Genomic DNA, 13382 nt, shown 5'->3' with positions numbered 1-13382 from the left:
AATTTTCCTAAACAAAGCCACCAGAAAAGTCCTCTTCATTGAGGTTGAAAGAACTAAAACACAATCGTCTGATAATTGGTTGGCAATTAACATTCTGTAAGGACTGATTGATCCTTGCTGGCACGCTCACAATTACAAAAATAACCTTCGAAAGCCAAAAAGCCAACATATATTTTTGGCACGCCTAGTGAGACTTATTAAAATGGCTAGACATAGGAGACAATGAGAAAATGAACGCTTGGAAGAAGGCGTGGAAGGAGAGATAGAAATGCCTAATCCAGAGGATAATGTGATGACATATCTTGTGGAAGTACCTGTTTTATCAGAACCTATGGTCGAACAGACTAGCACTTCAGAACAAGTACCACATGTGCAAAGTATTAGACGAGGCCAAGGAATTGGACCATCCACTGTTCCATCTACTCAGCCAATGAATACATGGGGAGGCCTAGTCGATGCCATGGGACAACAGTTAATGAACACAATGGAAAAATGGGTAACATCCTTTTTGGATCAAATGAGTACTCATCAACCAACTAATGCAAGGCATATAGAGGAAAATTCAAATGTCCCTCAGCAAAGATTGGTTAGAGATAAACAACCTATGCAGAGTAATGGACATACTAATGGTCAAACTAGTAACCAAAACCATGAAAGACCACCACCTCAGTCTTGGTATGAGCCTTTTTCGAGGCCTATGGCAAATCAAAATGCCTCATTACTTAACAGTGAAGCCATGCAAGTTGGCGGATCTAGCCCAACACAAGATAATGGCATAAGGATGTTTCCAATTCCCATGTTCGAAGCCATACTTGGTATGAGGGGATTCACTAATCCTTTATTCGAATTTATACCCAGGGGGGTTGGAAGGTTTTTCTACAACTGGAAGAGACACAACACCTGTTCCAGCACCCTTCGCAGGTCCTTTTGCAAGATAGGCTCAAAGGGGTCACCCATACCCTCAACAGCAGCTAGTACCATAGGGACAACCAGTCCCAAACATACCACCCTATGGACCAAGAGGACCACAGACACAAGGTTGCCCACCAAATCTTGTGTTTATTCCTCCAGTAGTGGTTCAACAGGCGCAAAATATGGTCCCTAGGGACCAAATTGCTGATATTGTTAGAGAAATGTGTGGACCAATGGCTCGGGGGGTTCAAACTCTTGTGTACAGGAAACCATACCCAGAATGGGTAGATAGGGTACATGAATACCCAAGAGGCTTCAGGATACCAGACATTGCCCTTTTTTATGGGAATGGAAACTAGTCAATGGTTAAGCATATTGCTAAGTTCGCTGCTCAGTGTGGAGAATTTACCAATAATGACTACATGAAGTTAAGATTGTTTCCAAATTCTCTAACTGGGGCAGCCTTTGTATGGTATATTAACCTTACACCTGGCTCTATCCAAACTTGGCAAAAAATGGAGGAGGCATTTCATGCTCAATTCTTCCAAACAGAGCCAGAAGTTTCCATGGCAGATTTGGCAACATTGAGTCAAAGGCCTGATAAGAAGGCTACTCAGTTTATTGCCAGATTTAAAAGAACACGAAATAAATGTAGGATCATCTTACCAGAGCCTAAATTTGTGAGATTGGCTCAAAATGGTCTAGACTTTAGGCTTCAAAATAAGTTTGATTCAACTGAGTTTAGAGACTTAGTGGAACTTACCTATAAGGTGTCTAGGTATGAAGCATTACTCGAAGAAGAACAAGATCGAAGTAATGCATCGTACAAGACGTATTATAGGGATCCTAACTATGAGATTGATGCAGCAGAAATTGTAGGGAAAGAACCTGTGATCTGTGAAGCATTAATTCACAAAGACACAATGATAGACCAGCAGTTTAAAAAGAAAGACCTTCATAGGAAATATTTTTTCGATTTGACAAAGGCAGATGACATTTTTGATCATTTGCTTGCTGCAAACTTCTTGAAGTTACCAAAAGGAGTCAAAATTTCGTCTCCAGAGGAACTTAAGGGAAAAGTGTATTATAAATGGCATAATTCTTGGTCTCACTCAACTAAAAACTGCATTATTTTTCGAGACAGGATCCGGGAGTAGATTCGAAAGGAGAGTCTAAAATTCTCAGCTAAAGCAGAAAAGGCCATTGGGATTGATACCAATCCATTCCTAGAAATTGAAGAGGTGACAGCCAATATTATTGTGCCAAACTTCCAGAACTTGTCCTTGAAGGAGTTGGAAGAAGTCAATGTGCAAATGCATGTTGCTAGGCAGACTACTGTCAAGAAAGACACCAGAAGTTTGCCAGCTATTGGACAAGGTTTCTCAGACCAGAGGGAAGACTCTGATGAAGAAGCACTGGATGATGATTCTTTAGAGGCAGCAGTCATGCAAAGAATGTGTCCTAGATGCAGGCTGAGCTACAAGTGGTTGAAAGGGCTTCCGATTGATGGGAAACAATATTATAAGGATGTGCAGAGGCGTCCTAAACCGACCAGTGCTTATAACAAAAGGCTATATCCAACTGGTATTAGGCAACAGCCATTAATGGCTGAGCCAACAGCCGCTAGAGTACACTCCAAAGGCAAGAGACCTCTACATGAATCCAGACCACCTAACTATTACAGAATAGAGGGAAATCACTCTGAAAGGAGATCTGAAAGGAGCTCAAGTCATGGGATCAAAGCCAGGGATTGGCCCCCTAGACCAGCCTTACGCAGGATGGAAAGTGGTCACCCTCATGGAAAGCCTGAATTGGGCCCGAAATAGGGAGTCAGGGCCAAGCAATGGCCTTCACAGCCAGCTTCAAAGATGGATTTGAAGGGAGAAAAAGACAGTTCAATAATTGGGCTAGTACGTTCGTGGGTGTCTGGAGTTCCAGATTGGTTTGTCATGCAAAACAAATCTAAGGAAATGTCTATCCAAAGAAATGTGGTTGGAAACCAAGGTAACCTCCTTTGGTGGCTCCAAATAATTGGGTGTTACATAAGCATCCAAAAACAAAGGAACCAAATATGGTCCTAATGATTCCTAGGTCCCAAAGAAAGAAGATCCAATGAAGGTACACTCAGTACCAGAAGGATCTGAAAGAAAATGGAGAAAGCTCTTCATTGGTCTAGCCAAAGAACCAGGCAGAAAGAGAAGAAAATTCGAAGTTAGATCATGATCCAAAGTCGACTCTTCAAGACAAAAGGAGTTGCAGCAGAGAACAATTGGCCAAAGTTCATTCCGAACTAAAAGCCAGAGAGAGATCCAGTTTGGCAGGATTGGAAAGGGCTTTGATAGAAAATGATAGTGAGATAGAAGAAGAAGTCGGTTTAGGCCAAAGGAAAAAGATGGCTGAGGAAGAGATGTTTGAAGCCATCATGGTTGAACAGACATTTTTGGTTGAAAAAACAGCAGAAACAGACCATTCGAAAAAAGTTACTATTACTGAAGTGCCAGAATGTAGCATGGAAGATGCTTCTGAAGTAGTTGAACAAGTTGGCCAAGAAAAAAAAAAGTACAGCCAGTCGTCCAATTTGGCTCGTTTCCTCCGGTGTCAGTGAATATGGTGCTTATATTACCACAGGAGTTTCAAGCTGAAGATGACAACCAAGGTCAGGAGATTGACCCAATTCCAGTTTCCAGTGAAAACTCACAAGTGAGTATGGTGTAAGACGAATCTGAAGTGTACACCAATGGAAACTGAAGATGAGAGTGAGGAAAAGGTGAGTAGAAACCTCTCTTACCCTTTTGAGTATCCCACAACATCCATGACACAACATGTCAAACCTTTGTATATCAAGGCCTTCTTCGATGGGATACAGATGAACCGAGTATTGGTGGATAATGGGGCAGCAGTAAACCTGCTTTCGAAATCTTCTTTGAAGAAACTAGGAAAGAGGAACCCCAAGCTAATCCCAACCAGTACAACCATTGCTATTTTTGCTGGAGACAAACAGATGGCTCAAGGCATTTTGTCTATCAACCTGAGTGTGGGAACCAGGGACTGTATGACTACATTCTTCGTTATCGACAACAATGCTAAGTACAATGCTCTACTTGGTAGAGATTGGATTCACACCAACAAGTGTGTGCCTTCCTTTCTATATCAGAAAATAATAATGGCCTTGGGCAGTAGAGAGACAGAGGAGATCTGCATTCCTCAACCCTTTATAACTTGTGCAGATTTTGCAGAGGCCAAATTGTGTACTGAATGAGTGGCACAACTCAGTATACTAAGAAAACCTGATGGTTCAGCCGAAGTGACGGCTAGTGAGGAATTAGCACACCTGAAGCACTTAGTCCAGGAAAGTGCTGATGAAGCGTTTGTCGTTAAGGATGACAATGATGCCTGATTGTAGGCAGAGAGATGGAACCCAGGAGGCCAAATCTTTGACCTTAATTAAGTTCTCAGCATTGGACATAAAGTCAATAGTCTAGAAAGTGCAAGAGCAGGAGAAAGAAGCCATGATGATTGGCTGTAAGCAAGAACAACAACAGGTCAAATGTTTGGCCTTGGATAAATACTGTGCTTTGGACATTGAAACAAAAGTCCAGGAGATATAGGAGGAAGAAGCCTTGTGGACAGATTTTGTCTATGAGGAGGAGGGTAAGGATGTTGAATCAAAGAAACTGGGAGCAGAACAAAGCATGGAGATTGCTTCGAAGTCAGAAGGAATCAAAGAAGGAGCATCAGTAAGTTCTCAGATACAAGACCTCTTAGAATAATTAAATTTAGGGGAAAGAGCATCAATAAGTTCTCAGATACAAGACCCCTTAGAATAAGTAAATTTAGGGAAAGGTTGTATACAGCAGCCCACCTATGTCAGTGCTTGGTTAATGCTCTTGACAGGGACCAGTTGTTGGTAGTCTTGAAGAGATATAAAAATTGTTTTGCATGGTCTTATAATGAACTACTAGGATTGGATAGGTCATTAGTAGAACATAGGCTCCCTATGAGGCCTAATTTCAAGCCAAACAAGCAAAAACCAAGAAGAATGAGTCCGGAAGTGATTCAGAAGGTCAAGGAGGAAATTCTTAGACTCCTCAAGGCAGGCTTTATTAGGACAGCCAGGTATGTTGAATGGCTATCCAATATTGTGTCTGTAGTTAAGAAAAATGGTAAAATGAGGATATGTATCGATTTTAGAAAATTGAATTTAGCAACTCCAGAAGATGAGTATCCTATGCCTATAGTAGATTTATTGGTGGACAATTCAACGGGGCACAAATTTTTATCAATGATGGATGGGCACTCTGGTTATAACCAAATCTGCATTGCAGAAGAAGATATCCACAAGATAGAATTCAGATATCCTGGGAATATTGGCACCTTCGAATGGGTTAAAATGCCATTTGGTTTGAAGAATGCTGGGGGCTACATATCAAAGGGCTATGAACACTATTTTTCATGACCTCATTGGAGGATATTTAGAGTGTTACATTATGATATTGTAGTAAAGTCCCAATCCATAGAGGAACATTTGTTTCACTTAGAAGCAGCCTTCGAAAGAATGAGAAGGTTCAAGTTGAAACTTAATCCTCTCAAATGTGTTTTTGGCATATCAGCTGGAAACTTCTTGGGCTATGTAGTACACAAGAAGGGAATACAGATTGATCAGAATAAAGCCAAAGCTATCATTGAAGCCAGACCTCCTTCAAGTAAGAAAGAATTACAAAAATTCCTTGGACAGGTTAATTTTCTTCAAAGATTCATTTCTAATACTACAAGAAAAACCAAAGTATTTTCTTCCTTATTAAGGCTAAAAGAAGAAGAGGATTTTGTGTGGACAGCAGAGCATCAAACTGCTTTCGAAGGAATCAAAGCCTACTTGGTCAACCCTCCAGTGCTGATGCCACCAAAAGGTGATATGCCTTTGAAGTTGTACATAGCTGCAACTGAAGATTCATTGGGAGTTTTCTTAGCCCAAGACAATGGAGAAGGCAAGGAGCAAGCTGTTTATTACCTTAGTAGGTTTCTAAATTCTTGTGAATGTAAATATTCAGCTGTAGAAAAGTTGTGCCTTGCATTGTACTTTGCTGCAATGAAATTAAGATACTATCTTTTGCCTACAAATGTCTTGGTAATTGCAACCACTGATTTGATTAAATATAAGTTATCTAGACCTATGTTGAGGGGAAGAATTGGCAAATGGATACTAGCCTTATCAGAATTTCATCTAGAATATGTCCCCCAAAAGGCAGTAAAAGGACAAGTGTTAGCTAACTTCTTGGCAGACCATCCATGTCAAATAGAAAGCCAAGAGATAATGGAACTTGGCATAGTTAATGTTGAACCATGGAAAATGTGGTTCGATGGGTCAAAGGCAAATGGTCTAACTGAAATTGGTATGGTGATTAAATCACTACTAGGGGTAGAAACCACACATGGTTTCAGAGTGAATTAAATTACTTGTTCCAATAATCAAGATGAATATGAAGCTTTAATAGTGGGACTCGAAATACTTATTGGATTACAAGCTCATGCAGTTGATATATTTGGAGATTCGCGATTGGTAATTAACCAGGTGAAAGGAATCTTTAAATGTTAAAGTGTAAGCATGTTGTCATACTATGTTGTGGCATTACATTTGTTGTCTCAGTTTCAGGTAGCAATTGTAACTTATGTCCCAAGATTCTTGAATAATAAAGCTAATGATGTGGCTAAAAAAGCTTTGAATTTCAAGAGAAGGGATAATACTCAAAAGGACATAAGTTAAACAACATATCAGAAAGTAATACCACCCTTAAATAAAAGGAATATGGTCCTGGAAGTCAATCACAATAACTTACAAGAACAAGATTGGAGGCATCCAATAATGCAATATCTAGCTGGCCCTTCTTCGAAAGCCAGCAGAAAAATCAAATTGTAATCTATGTAGTACATAATGTATGGTAATGCTCTCTACAAAAAGGGGATAGATGGTTTATTATTGGAATGTTTAGGTCCAAGGGAAGTGTTGATAGCCATGGCTAAAGTTGATGAAGGCATCTGTGGTGCTCATCAGCCTGGCGTGAAGATGAGATGTCTACTTCGAAAACATTCTTACTATTGGCCAACCATCTTTAAGGACTGCATAGAATATGCTAGAGGTTGCTAGGCATGCCAAAGGCATGATACAATAAGGCATGTACCCATAACTAATCTGCATGCAGTTATGAAGTCTTGGCCATTTAGAGGATGGGCTATGGATATGATAGGAAAAATACACCCACCTTCTTCGAAGCATCATTGTTTCATCTTAGTGGCCACAGATTACTTCACTAAGTGGGTCGAGGCTAAGCCACATAAGGCTATAGACCAGACTGAAGTCATTGGATTCATTAAAGATTTGATCCACAGATTTGGTATCCCACAGACTATAACTGTTGATAATGGGACTGTATTTGATGAGAAAATGGTAAAGTCTTTTGTGGCAGAGTTTGGAATTAGCCTTGTTAATTCTACCCCCTATTATGCACAAGTCAATGGTCAAGCTAAATCATTCAATAAGTCTTTGAAGAAAAGAATACAGAAAGTTGTGGAAGACAATCCTACGGATTGGCATAACTTGCTGTTGGATGTATTGTGGGCTTATAGGACTTCTCCAAGATCAAGTACGGGAATCACTCCTTATGCCTTAGTATATGGGCATGATGCAGTGCTACCTATGGAAATTAATGTTAAGTCCTTGAGGGTGAGATGCCAGGATCAGTTAGATCTTGAGCAATACCATCAGAGTATGTGCTTAGAATTAGAAAGTATAGATGAAGCTAGAATTCTGGCCTTAAATAGCATTCTTTTCCAAAAAAAGAAAGCAGCCAAAAACTACAATAAAAAGGTCAAGCATATTAGCTTTGATGAAGGTGATTTGGTATGGAAGACAATACTCCCAATAGGGATCAAAAGCCATAAGTTTGGCAAGCGGTCACCTAACTGGGAAGGACCATATCAAGTCCATAGAGTCTTGCCTTCACGAGCATATCATCTGAAAAATTTGAATGGATATGTGCATCCTAAGAAAATTAATGGCAGATATTTGAAACCTTATTATCCAACCATATGGGAGACACAAGGAATAGAATGAATGCCAAATAAAAGAACATGAAAACACTCAAATGATGAATAAAAATTTTATTTCATAATTAGTTAAATACATGTAGCCATAGATTGGCCTAGAAGTCAATACAATGTTTTAGTTGTTCCTTTACAGTAGATTTCCTACTTTTAAGAGATAGAAACAATTGAATGACTGTAGCCATATCCTGTTTTCGATCAGCCAGTCCTTGGTTGGTGATCTGCAGCTTGGTGGCAGTTCGATCCAAAGCCTGATTAACTGCTGATAATTCTGCTTCAAGTTGAACTTTCTTTTCCAGTAGGTGAGCTCGGAATTGGAAGATAGAGAAATGCTGGTCCTTCAGTTCAGACACTTTAGCATGAATTTGAGAAACAAAACTCTAGTCTCTCAGTAATTTTTCCTCTGCGGCCTTGGCAACATGGCAGATGTTGATATAGAAATCAATAGTGGCTGGCGCCTAAGATAAATGACTTGAAACAGTCATGTTGGATTGCTCAACAATCTTACAGCACTGGAGGAAGCCATTTCTAATTATAGGCCTTTGTAAAGCTTCGAAAGGAATCCTTCAGAAGGATGTCAGCAACTCCAAACAGCTGTCCAAGTCTATTGAAGGTAAGGAAGTCTTACTACTGGAGGAGGAGCTCTCAAAAATCTCTAGTAAAGAATCAGCCAGGACTAATGGCTCAGTCTCATTGCTAGCTACTGGAGAGGTGGAAGGAATGTCAAAGAGACTAGCTAGCCAAGCTTCGAAGATGTCCACCTCATCCGTTGACATGGAGGGTGCAGAAAGAGCTCTGGCAGAAGGAAGAAACGACTGTATAGGAATAGGAAAGGAAGGTGAAGTACTCCTAACAATCTCTATAGTTTTGGCTACCAGTAGATCAAGAGAAGAGAGACTGGTGCTACGTAGAGATAACGGACGAAGAATTGAAGGGCTACGAGCATTTGCTCTATGGGAATCAGCCATTACTGGAGATGATGCAATAGTCGAAATTTCCTCAGGGAGGGAAGGAGCGGCAAGGCTTAAAGGAAGAGCAAATTGAGTAGAATTGAAAGAAAAGTAAGGAAAGTTTGAAGTCAAGCCAAAGGATTGGGGTGTAAGAATGTTTGGCCTTAAGAAAGGTATGGAAAATATAGGGCCAGGAAGTAGGAGTATTATCTGAATGGGCTCTACCTTTTGAGGTTGTTCAACTTCAGTTGAAACTGAAGGCATCTTTAGTTGCTGCAAAAGAAGAAATACAAAACAATGTTAGGTCTCAGTACCAACAATTTGAGAAAAGAAAGTGGAAACATGAAAGCAAATTAATGGTGAGCCACCCTTCCACCCTTATTGGCCTTAAACCACAAGTTTCAGCCCAAAATTTTAGAGTTTAGACAACCCAAAAATAGTAGAAAAAGAGTAATAAAAATGGCAAACAAAGCAAAGTAACAAGCCAAGACTTATACCTCTTGAAGAGGAGAACACTTTCCAAGCAACAAATCAACACTTGCACACCCTCAAGAGCTCAAAGTAGGCTCAAAAGTACCTCAGCTCAAAGACCACAAGGTTTGGTTTAGGGCGTATAGGCAAAGGCTCAAGAATTTGCAAGAGCGAGAGAGAATTGTAAAAAGAGAGAGAATATTTTGCTCCAAAATGTTCAACCCTCAAAAATGGAATGGGAGGTCTCCTATATATAGAAAACAATGAAACTCTCTCAGAAATATCAATACGTACATGTGTAGGCCAGTGCATGCATCTGTGGAAACAACTGACATAGCTAGGCAAAATATCTGCAAAAACACAATTGTGGCCGGCAGGCCACACACATGGCCAGCAGCCAATAGTAGTGGCTGGCAGCCTAAAGAAAGGGGCCTGTAGGTCCCAAGGTTTTTAGGCTTGAAAAACTTGGGTTTTGGTCCAAAACAAGGTAAGAGGTGTGTAGGGTTTTAAAGGCTCAAAGTGTAGACACCCTATTTTTGACCGTCCTCAAGACTTGAACGTCATCGTTTGAGCACTCGATGATTATCCATGTTCGTGTTCGTCTTGAGTTCTCGAAGGTTTCGGCCGCGTGCCTTGCCTCAAGACCTCTCGACCTGTTTATTTTGTGCTTGGTTGTGGACCAAACACTTGTGTTTTTTTGCTTCTAAGGGCAGGGAATGGCTTGTTGGCCATCCCCACACCTCACCGGCCATGGCTTGAGGCCACCGGCCCTATTTTCTTGCTACCGGCCAAAGGTGTTGTCCGGTCGGCAATGTTTTTGGTCGGCCGGCCATTGTTTTGATCAATCGGCCACTTTTTCTAGCCAAGACCTTTTCTTGAGGAGGTTTGAACCTTTTGAACCCTTGGTTTTAGCTTCTTGAGGAAGCCTGAACCCTTTGAACCCTTGGTTTTAACTTCTTGAGAAAGCTTGAACCTTTTGAACCCTTGGTTTTAGCTTCTTGAGGAAGCTTGAACCTTTTGAACCTTTATTTTAGCTTCTCTAAGAAGCTTGACCCTTTTGTTTTGGCTTCTTAGAGAAGCTTGAACCCTTTGCTTAGCTTCTTGAGGAAGCTTGACCCCTTTGCTCTAGCTTCCTCAAGAAGCTTGGCCCTTTTGCTACAAGCTTCTAAGAGAAGCTTGGACCTTTGTTTCTCTATAAAAGAAGAGCTCCTCTTCCATTGCAAGGGTTCCAAAAATTTTTTGCTAAGGCAAACAATATACATCTCTCTATATCTCTCTATTTTGAGCTCCAAATTGCTTGGTTTTTGGCCCCTTTGCACACCAACTCTTAGCCTAACACCTCCATCATCAACCTAAGCATCTTGGAGGCCATTTTCAGAGGCTAAGGGACTGGTTTTTGGTCCAAGAACCTGTTGGTTTCGTAGCTGTGCATCAAGGGTGAGAAACACCCTCTTTATTCCCCATTTTTGCATAGACTTTTAGCCTATCTTTCATGTTGTTTTGAGCTTAACTTATAACTAATAAAAGTTCTTTTTTTGTATGCTTTTGAAGTTTGTTTAAGATCACTTTTGTGTTTGGGGTTGTTTACCCCCTCTTAGGCCTTGTTTAGCCTCATTTTTGTGCCTTTTTTGTGAGCGTCGGGACCACCTTGTATTGGCCCTCTCACCACTGAAATCCGAGGGATTTCAGTGGTGGGGTTAGTGTTTTGAGGTCCTAAGAAGGAGAGGGGTGATCCTCTCCTTTGTTGTCTTGTTTACTAGCATATTTGGCCTTCCAACGGGGCCTATATTTGCACACTTCTTGAGCATGTTTCAGGCATTTTTCAGTGAGTTTTAGGGCTTGCATAACCCCTTTCCAGAGTTGGTTTTTCCGTGTTAGATGTCCTTCTTACATGTGTAGAACAACCCCTTGCATGGCCTTCCAAAGGATCACCTCATTCTAGCATGTATTGGACACATTTCAGTGGGTATTTGGTCATATTTTGGCATGTCATGAATCTATTTTTGGCTAGTTTAGTGGCCCCTTGAATGCTTCATATACATGTAGTGTAATCCATGCTTACTAGCCTATGTTGCATGTTGTTTTGGCCCTCCATTCTAGCATGTTTTGGCCATACTCCAAACATGTTTTGTTCATATTTTGGGCTGCCTTAGCTCTTTTTTTAGGCCTCTTGGTCGACTGGTGCTTGCCATGCATGCTTGTAGTGTAATAGCCATGCTTAGCTTTGAGTTTTGAAGCCTATTGCATGCTTATATCGAGGTGTTTGCATGTTTTAGTATCATTGTGTATGATATTTCAGAGCTTATACTTGTGCCATACTCCCCTATTTTCCATGCTTTAAATGTGTTTGAGAGTTGTGCTTGTATGCCCCATTTATGAGCTTTTGCATGAGCTTCATTTAAATGCATTTCGAGCCACCATCTCATATCATTTTGCCACTGTTTTAGGGCTGCATAATGTCTATTTGGGGTTGGTTTCATCATTTGAACATAGCTTTGCATGGCTATAGTGTAATGCACTTCACTAGTCTTTGGTGTTTGAGCCTTCTAGCATGCATAGCATGAGTGTTTGCATGCTTCAGAGTCATTTTGGAATCATTTAGTATGCCATTTCAGAGCTGGAATGTATGTCATTGTATGCCATGTTTTATCCTTGCATTGCTCTTGGAAAGTTGCATTTTGAGCCTTAGGCTTGGAGCCCTTGCATTGTGCATGTTTGCATGAATCTTGGGCCTTGTTCTCATCTCATATGGCCACTGATTTAGACATGGCTGAGGCTTGTCCATATTAGTTTAAGTCCATCTTCTGCATATTGCTAAAATGTTGTTACATTGCTTCATGTTTGCATGCTTTGGTTGCATCATGTCTTGCATGCTCATTGTTTGAATATTGTCACATGCTTGCATGTTTGCATATTTGTCCACATGTTCATGTTGCATACTTAGCTCGCATGCTTAGGTTGCATAGCATATCATGCATCTCTTGCCTCTTGATCAAACCATGATAAAGGTTGGAGACGTCTTGTTTGTTTTGTGTACATTTCATTTGACATTGAAATTGCACACTTTGGCTTCTCGGGCCATCATGCATTGAAATGCATGATTGGTGGCCCGTGGGTCGAGAACCACACTCCCTTGAATTCATGACATGATAGGGAGGGTGGTTGTGCACACATTTGCTTTGAAAATGCATTGCCATGCTCTGTCTGTCCTCTGCTGCTGTCAAACAGGGTCCTGCTGGAACAAATGGCCGGTCGGCCATCTTTAGTGCCAGCCGGCTACCAAAATCTAGCTGATGGCTCCACTTTTGGTCGATGACCATGTTTCCATGGCCGGTGGCTTTTTATCTTGGCCAGTGGCATCCCATTCTGATCAATGGGTGGTTTAGAAGCAACCTTGGGATTTGTGCAAGTCTCAAAGGTGCATAACAGTGTAAACAGAGGCAACAGTGGCATGGCATTGGGTTTCTGAGCGAAGCCAATCCGAGCATGCATTCATCCCTCTTCCCGAGGCTGTTTTACTGCTTTAGTAGCTTAATTAATTTGTTAATTAGTTAAGAGTTTTGTAATATTTAATTAGCTAGGGTAGTTAATTATTTATTCAGTTTGTATTATTATTCGGACCCTTCGAGCGAGGGCGATTGTGTAATAAGTGTGCGTGCGTGTGTGCATGTCTTCCAACCCCACGTCTTTCTCCCTTTTATTTACTAGCTTACGATGGTTAGATTAGGGCATGTTTCAATTAGCATACTTATGCTCGCATGTTTGCATCCATTCATTTGTCTTGCATGCACCGGGCTTGGCGCATCATACTAACTACATCATATTTCAATTCCAATTTGAATACATGTATCGAGTTGCATTTCACATGACATTTTAGAATAGCCGAGCCTATTTCTAGTTGCATTTTGCATGTGTTGCATTAGCCATCTTAACATGAACTAGGATCATGCA

The sequence above is a fragment of the Camellia sinensis genome, chromosome 12, assembly GCF_055761805.1.
Source record: "Camellia sinensis isolate YWXY chromosome 12, ASM5576180v1, whole genome shotgun sequence".
Classification (NCBI taxonomy): Eukaryota; Viridiplantae; Streptophyta; class Magnoliopsida; order Ericales; family Theaceae; genus Camellia; species Camellia sinensis.
Note: the sequence above shows the minus strand (reverse complement) of the source record.